We start from the raw sequence: 7953 nt of genomic DNA, 5'->3' as shown, positions 1-7953 counted from the left end.
ATAACCATCTCAAATTAAAATTTATTACGGGGAATGACTACAATTCGTATAAATAAGCGAACAGAAGACGAATAAATATTCTATGTGTTCTATGATCTCGCATTCCGATAATTGAATAGTATAAAATATGTATACTTTTTGCCGCCTGTCCTGGCCGTACATTTTCACAGAGAAAAATAATCAATACATTTGTAAGTATTACATTTAAATAATGATGAATTGTAATTATGACAGATAGGGTTTTGAATTCAAAGATTATTGTTTGATAATTAGAAGGATATATATATATATATATATATGATATAATTTTCCAGGTTATAAATGAATAAGGTCTCTAGAAGGATATCGTCCTGGGTAAGATCAGTCATTTTCTGACTTGTCACGTAGATATTTGAACAATTTGAATGTAGTTATCTCCCCTGATAAGCCAATGTATTGATATTTGGACTCCATGACACTGTGATCATTCTGCCCAGCCACCATATAATGTAAGCAACATATACCTTATATAAGTTTCAGCCATGTCATCCGAATTGAGTCAGTGAAAAAAAAATGATTTAAAGCTTTTCGCAATCAAGATTAGTAATAACACTTGTCTGCTCTCTGCGTAACGGTAAATTGTATGGTTTTGCAATTACTTCTTATCTTTGCAATTGAAAATAAATACAAACCCATATCACAACCTACTTTATTACAGGCTTAGAGTATTTCACGTACATGGGAAGATGCGTTACTGCGACATTATATCAGACTATCATACTATCCCCACTCTGATCGGGCGTGTACGTACTTTACAAAAGTGTCTGAAAACCAATCTACGCTTGCATGTTCATTATATCTGCTTGCAAAATTGTAGTTGAACCTTGTTTTGATGTCACTAGTTTTGGGGGCAAAGGTATTGAGCACAGGTTAGGAAATTTATTAACGCCCTTTCCAAAGGCGTACATACACGTGTAGTAATTGTATACACCATAAGATGGCATTAACACAGCCAATCATATTTAATTGCTTCTAAAAATGAAGGAAAAAGAGGAAATTGGGGAGGCTTGATAAAGATGACGGGGTTTGATATAAACAGACGACACGCGTGTGAATTTTGACCTACTTTTGAAATATGCGACTACTCCATATAGTGTTTAAAAAGTACACATACTTCTGCATCCACACATGTGTATTCATTAGAATACATTGTAATTGACGTGCAATATATATATATTTATATATATCATAATCTGCATTTCGTTTTGTATGACTCATTGCTACATGTATATTGATTTCAAATGTGTTTAATGAAAATGCAGAAGAAAGCATATGTATGTATAGATACTTACCTTATTTACTTAATTGCATATTGATTTATCCTAATTCCCTTTGAATTCATGTATACATGTATGCTTATGTGACTATTAGGTTGAGCGAAAATAAAATTCTGATTATTGATTATGATTGAATAGCTCGTCAATGCTTTATATCGGCAGTGCTTAATCAATGACACTGCGCTATACCACTGCGGCTAATAAGTAAACAACAGATTTAAGACTACGTTTGCTGTTACGTTTTGTTGATAATTGGTAAGATATCATATTGTTTTATGTACAGTATTATCTGGGTTAAATCTGTTATATGTGTTAGAATCCCGCCAGACTGTAGTAATCTGTCTATTTTGAGCAAAACAAAAATAAAACTAAACAAACAACACAACACAAACAAATAAACTGATCAATAAATAACGAATATGTATATACGCATATCACATTTGTTAGTTAGATGTAGTTGAAATATCATTTACAGACTATATTAAATAGATACATCAAAGACTATTCGGTTATACAATAACATTTTGATATTATCTTTTTTTCTCTCTCTTTTCTTTTTTTCTTTCTTTCTCTTCCTCCAAAAACAAGAACAGATGAAAGGAATACAAATACATATTAAGTTGAGACGTTTATTGTATCTTTATGGTGAAGGCGCGTGCATTATTGCCCATCCAGAAGTTGTAAATCCGCCATTTGCCCAAATCTAAACACATAACGGATAATGTATGCCACCTCGAGCACGCCACTGTACATCCAATTGGTTTCGCAAGCTTTGTGGTCGACACTAATATCGAGAACCAATTCCGGATCATCTGGCAGAACCTCGGAGGTCACTCCCTGATTGGAACACACTTCAACTCTACTTGTGAACAAATTATGGATGATGAAGCAGTCATTCTTTTCTGACTGGGGAACTATTATGTCCAGTGGCGGGAGCGGAGAGAGCGCTAAAACGGATTAGTGATATTTAGTGACCATCGAGATGACACCAGTCCCTGACACTTCTCCTCCGAGAGGAAACCGTTTAGACAACCCAGTCCAGTACTAGCCGACGCTGCCGTACAGCTTTGTACGTACACTAAGACAAGAGGTGGTCGTATTTTATACATATTAATGAACTTTTAAAACTCCCCACGCCTTCCGTCTGTTGTCTTGGTGCCTAACTCAGACACGTAATAATGCAGTTTCTCACCGGGTCACTGGGACGCCATAAACCGGCGATGGCATAATCTTCGATTTTCTTTCTGAACTGATAGCAACGCTCCAAAAAGGTTCAAATAAATACAGGACAATTTTGCTATACGTTATATTTAATGTTCGAACAAGAGCAGGAATATATTTACTTTTATTTGTGTTTTATTGCGTTTGATTTCGTTACCTATTCACCCTTCGGGTTTTTATCGATGGGGAGACTATCACACGATTCATATCGTTCTACTATTACCATCTTGTATATATCTAGTAGTTAAAAACGGAAGCAAACATTAAATACGGCCTATTAAAGATGGTTTTGACGTTTCGTATGCCGCATCTCTGGTCTTGTACGATTAATATTGTTCATTTGGAGTGTTATTACTAAAACAAATATAGCTCAAGCGTTAAGTATTAATTAAAAATTCCAAATATGCATTAGAACTTTTGGATTAGAATTAAGGGTTACACTTTATACCTCAAATAGCATATACAGATTATGTCTCCATTCATATTAATTAATACATGTAATTTTGTTTAGCACACACTTTTAAAATATATAAACCCTTTTTTTAAATATAATGTGAAAATAATTTAGTCCAAGTCAGCTGTCTGTTTTCATGGTGGCTTAAAACGTAAACAAAAACAAATAATTTGCTATATGAATAGATATAAATAGAAACCAAACTTTTACTATCAGACAGAAAGATGTTCTCAAAAAGAAATCTTGTTTACATGGGTTATATTGTTCTGAAACATGCTGAAAAACTGGGATGGTTGTAAATATGATAGTATATAAATATATATTATCTAAAATGATATGATACTTAAAAACAAAAGTAAAATACAAGAGTTTGATTTTAACACTTTGCTTAGGGCGTCCATAGGAATCAACAACCCTCTTATAATGCGCATTAAATTGTTATCATATAAATATAAAACATATACAATGTTATGATACTTAAAAGCCTCAAGTTAACTACAGGAGTTCTTTATTCGAATTTAGTAACCGATTTTAACATTTGCTGTGGGCGCCTTTACATGTAGGAATCGATAAAAAAGCATTGTACATGTAATACGGAGTAAACGTAAGTTAAATACAGGCACAGCCAAGCTCACATGGATGGATATTAAGGAAATTAGGGACTCTGTGCATTTTTTGATTAAAACAAATATCGATATACTACTTAATACCTCATAAAGCAGATATTCCTCTAACAAATGTAGACCAGTGTGGGATATTTCTATCATACGACATGCACAGGAAAGAAAAAATATAATAAGTAAATGTGAAAAAAACATAAACACTATTTACTTTCAGTAATACAAATTATTTTAAGACTGACACAAATGTATCACTTAAAAAACCCCACTGATTCTTAAATCTTGTTCTAACTATTTAAAGTATGCTTCGTTTTTCTATTAATTCATCTTTTCAGTGTGAGGTATTACATGATGTAATGGCTTATTTGAGGTGTTGTTTATATTTCCTATTTATTTAAAGGTGTTGTTATTACGTCCGTCGTTGTCGTTAGATTGGGTTGAGACGAATGTGATTTTCTCGTAGTAACTTGCTTTTTAATCTTAATATTTACAGGATGTTCGTTGGTTTGCTAAGATAAGGAAGATCCTCGCTGACAGTAAGTATGTCATGACATATAAAGAAATCACATTTAATTTTGGTTTCATGATTGTGATTCATCAAATAAGTCTATACTATGTGTTCGTTTATTTTTATAGAATTCTGAAACAAATTCATTGTCGAATATATTCCGTTGAAATACGTTCTGAGGTAAATTGCTTAGCAGGTTTAATAATGATACTCGATACAACATGTGGCCGCAAATTTGAAATAACGATTGTCTAGCTTCTTCCGTTCCCGGTGAATTGAGTAAATCAATACAAACTAATTGTAAAATAAATAGAAAAGGCAATTTTAAACAGCGACTGCTATAATTGTAATAGTTGCTGTTGAATATGAATTTTACAAATGTATGCCCAACGCATTGTCGTAGATAAAAAACAAAGCAGCATCTCAAAACTGCTGGTTACTAAAATATGAGAAAAAATATATTGTAAAACACGATTTGTAAACATTTGCATTAGTATTAATAATTTAAAAATGCGAGGATAGATGAAAAATACATGTAAATAAATGAACGCATGTTGGTGTATTCGGAAATATATGAAACTCTATTTAAATTTGCACTGAATATCACATTACTTTGTTACCAATTTTCTTGTAGTTTTTTTTGCATATGCAAACACAAAGTATCATTGCATTATTGACAATCTTATCCGGGTTTCAGTAGAGTTGAAATAGTAATATAAAGTTCATTATATTGAATGTGTTTAAGAGACCGCCTTACATATGTAATACAATAATATGTAGCACGTGGTTGTTAAGTAGCATCGCAAATACTCTAATATTGTATACACAACCTAGATCAATATACGAAACACTATAGTGAATTGTACAATTGTCTGCTCAACTGGTATTTGATATATTATAAAAATGTGTAAACTATCGATTATCTCCATTATTTAAATGAATGATATATAAACGCCTCGGATATATTTAATATTTCGATAATCTTTCTATTTTTACGAAATTATCAAATGTAAACGCTTTGTCTTAAAATACAATTTGAGATAGAAATGTGTATGTAAATACAGGAAGGAAAAATTTAAAATCCATTTTTATAAAACTTGTATATGACACATCCACGTGTATATTTAAATCTAATCGTACGAAGAAAAGCTGTATGATGCTAAAGCTAACATCCACATAAAGGCGTGAACTGATATACAAATCTACATGTATCCCTGCAGGCAACTTTTTTCACTGTCTCTAATAATCCTACCCATGCCTTACCTAACGTCCAAAATAGACATATACACATATTGAAAATAACTTTCAATTCTCCCACGTTACATTGTATGTACATCGAGTATATATACACTAGATTTTATAGACATCGTCTCTACCAATCATGACGCAACGTATCGGTCTAGTAGACGTCGCTTGGTTTGTTTTCATTCGATACTCCCCACGTGCTCTGTGTAAAACTCGTTAACAGGCCCAACTCGACCTGTCAAATCTCAGCGCAATCTCAGCCTGTCTGGAGAGCTAGCCCAGCCCCGTGCATACACTATAAATGGCTTTTTCAATTTAAACCAACTGGCCGTGTCGCTTGCTGGGACCCATCTTAAAAGATTTTTACGTCGTAAATCATATTTGTCGAGGGAGTCAAATGGAATGGCAAAGCTTGGCTCCGCCCACATTGGGCGAGTTCTATAATTGATGATAGCGGGCTGTACGGGACCAGATTTGAAATATGTTGTAATGTTCTCATGTGTGAGCTGTTTTTGAGACTGTTGAAGAGATTAACAGTAAGTATACACTACCATTACTATTTATATACTGCTTTATTGTCTACACTGAAGCATCGTTTACAAATACTGCGTTTGTATATCTAGTTAAAATAATACACAACTCGAAATCGATAAAGAGTGAAGTACCATATCGGTTGGGAAAATGAATATTCATCTTTGCTGAACACTTAGTTATATGCCTCCATAAATCAGTGTTTTCGCCCATTTGCATTCTCTGACTTTTCTATTGACATCCACGACTAATTCAACGTCATATAAAAAACCCTAAGTAGAAGGGGAAGTGGGGTCTAACGTCTATACGTCGGATTGCAAGGTTACTGATTTTATTCATTTATGAACGAAGAAAAAACCCTCATCAACTGGCACACCACAACTCATTTTGGTGTTAATCGTCTGATGTTTACTTTAGTAGTGTAGTATTCTTAATTAATTAATCAAGCATGGTATTATAATCATGATGTTAGATATGAAATAATGAATATAACGTCACAACGTAAAGTGTACTAGTTGTATTGTATATACTTGAGTAATACTTTTTTGGTGTTTTTATTTAAAGATGATATAAATGAATAATTGAATGAAGCTTTGTAATAAAAAAAACGGGGTATGTATAAAATGTCTAGCGTTTAATTAAAATACAGTGCTATACTATCAAATGCAGTTTTTAAAACTAGCAGAGAAATTAGCAGAGCAACCATTATAGCTGATATATCTCGTACAAATCGACGGTGTAAAACCGTTTCCTTTTCCATTTATGATCACATACTAGCAGAAACATAGAATGCCATCATTTTATCGAACAACCAATTTTATATTGAAATACTATTTAAAATAAACCAGTGTAGTTATAACTGATTATACACTACCACGCCGTGTATGAATAATGCAGTTTGAATCAATGTTTAGAAAAGGAAAACTGTAACATTTTCCATAAAATAATTAACAAATTACTTAATATATTTATATTATATACCTACTGAGAGGATAGCTATTTGCAGAAAACATGTCATCCAGGTACATACTTTATTTGACTGTTTATTTTCCCCATGGGTCTAAAGTTGCTTTTCTCAATGGTATTTAACAGCATTTCCATTAATTCAATAATATCAGTTCATGAAATCTAATATGGTAGTTTTTGTTTTAAAATATTATGAATATTTTCTAGTGAATGATACAAAAATCACGAAAGCTGCATTTCTTGTGTAATAATGATAATCAAATACCGTGTTATGTTCTCTGTATAATTTGAATCACTTTAAAAACTGTTTATATGTTAGTAAGTATCACAAACGCATTTGACAATACACTCTTAACTACTGTTAAAATAATAGCTTATGATATTATTTCTATCAATTTCATGCAATTATTCTTTGATTCATTGTTGATATTTTTAAATCAAATATGACGTACGAAATACGATATTAAGTATATCAAATGGTAGTTTATTTCACTCTTTAAGTGATTGCGAAAATTCAATAATATTTACGTTCTCATTATTATTATCAGTAAACCTAAACGGGTTCAGTGCTATCAAGCTGAAATATCAAACCTAACTATAATGGGTGCTATTGAAGTGTTGTATCTTCAGTTCCAAACACCAAACACATGTACATGCTTCACATTGTTATACATTTGAACTAAGCAAACTCGAAATGTTGGTCTAATGCAAGGAAATGGCATTAAATATTGTATTGATGATTATTGGATCCCATCATTTTCCAACAGACCTACTGAAGGAATCTTAATAATTAATGTATTGGCTGATATTCAATTGATCCCACCATTAATGAGGGTTGAGTGGGATGTTACTTATTTGTGTATTTAACATTGCCAGGTCAATATTTCAGCAATATGGTCACATTTTTATTATCATTTGTCACGTTAGAAAAAAAGTTATAATTATATCGCAGTGTGTTTGCTTAAGACACTGTAATGCCTAATGAAAATTAATGCGGGATACCTGTGCTCTTTTCCCTGCAAAGCATAAACATTTTGCTTCTTTGTTTTTATATACATATCAGCATCCAACTAAGATAAACCGAAACATTGT

General features: G+C 32.3%; 1 protein-coding gene across 1 annotated transcript in view; it reads left to right on the top strand.

Annotated features, from left to right (window-relative positions):
- Window positions 1–5772: 5772 nt before the first annotated feature.
- LOC110445095 (homeobox protein Hox-B4-like) overlaps window positions 5773–7953 on the top strand; it is a 43612-nt gene continuing 41431 nt past the window's right edge. Inside the window, exon 1 of the mRNA XM_021489483.1 lies at window positions 5773–5900. The gene's annotated coding sequence lies outside the window, so the exon portion shown is untranslated. The remainder of the gene's footprint in view (window positions 5901–7953) is intronic.

Source organism: Mizuhopecten yessoensis, unplaced genomic scaffold (assembly GCF_002113885.1).
Source record: "Mizuhopecten yessoensis strain PY_sf001 unplaced genomic scaffold, ASM211388v2 scaffold2711.2, whole genome shotgun sequence".
Taxonomy (NCBI): domain Eukaryota; kingdom Metazoa; phylum Mollusca; class Bivalvia; order Pectinida; family Pectinidae; genus Mizuhopecten; species Mizuhopecten yessoensis.
Note: the sequence above shows the minus strand (reverse complement) of the source record. Positions and strands in the feature narration are given on the sequence as shown.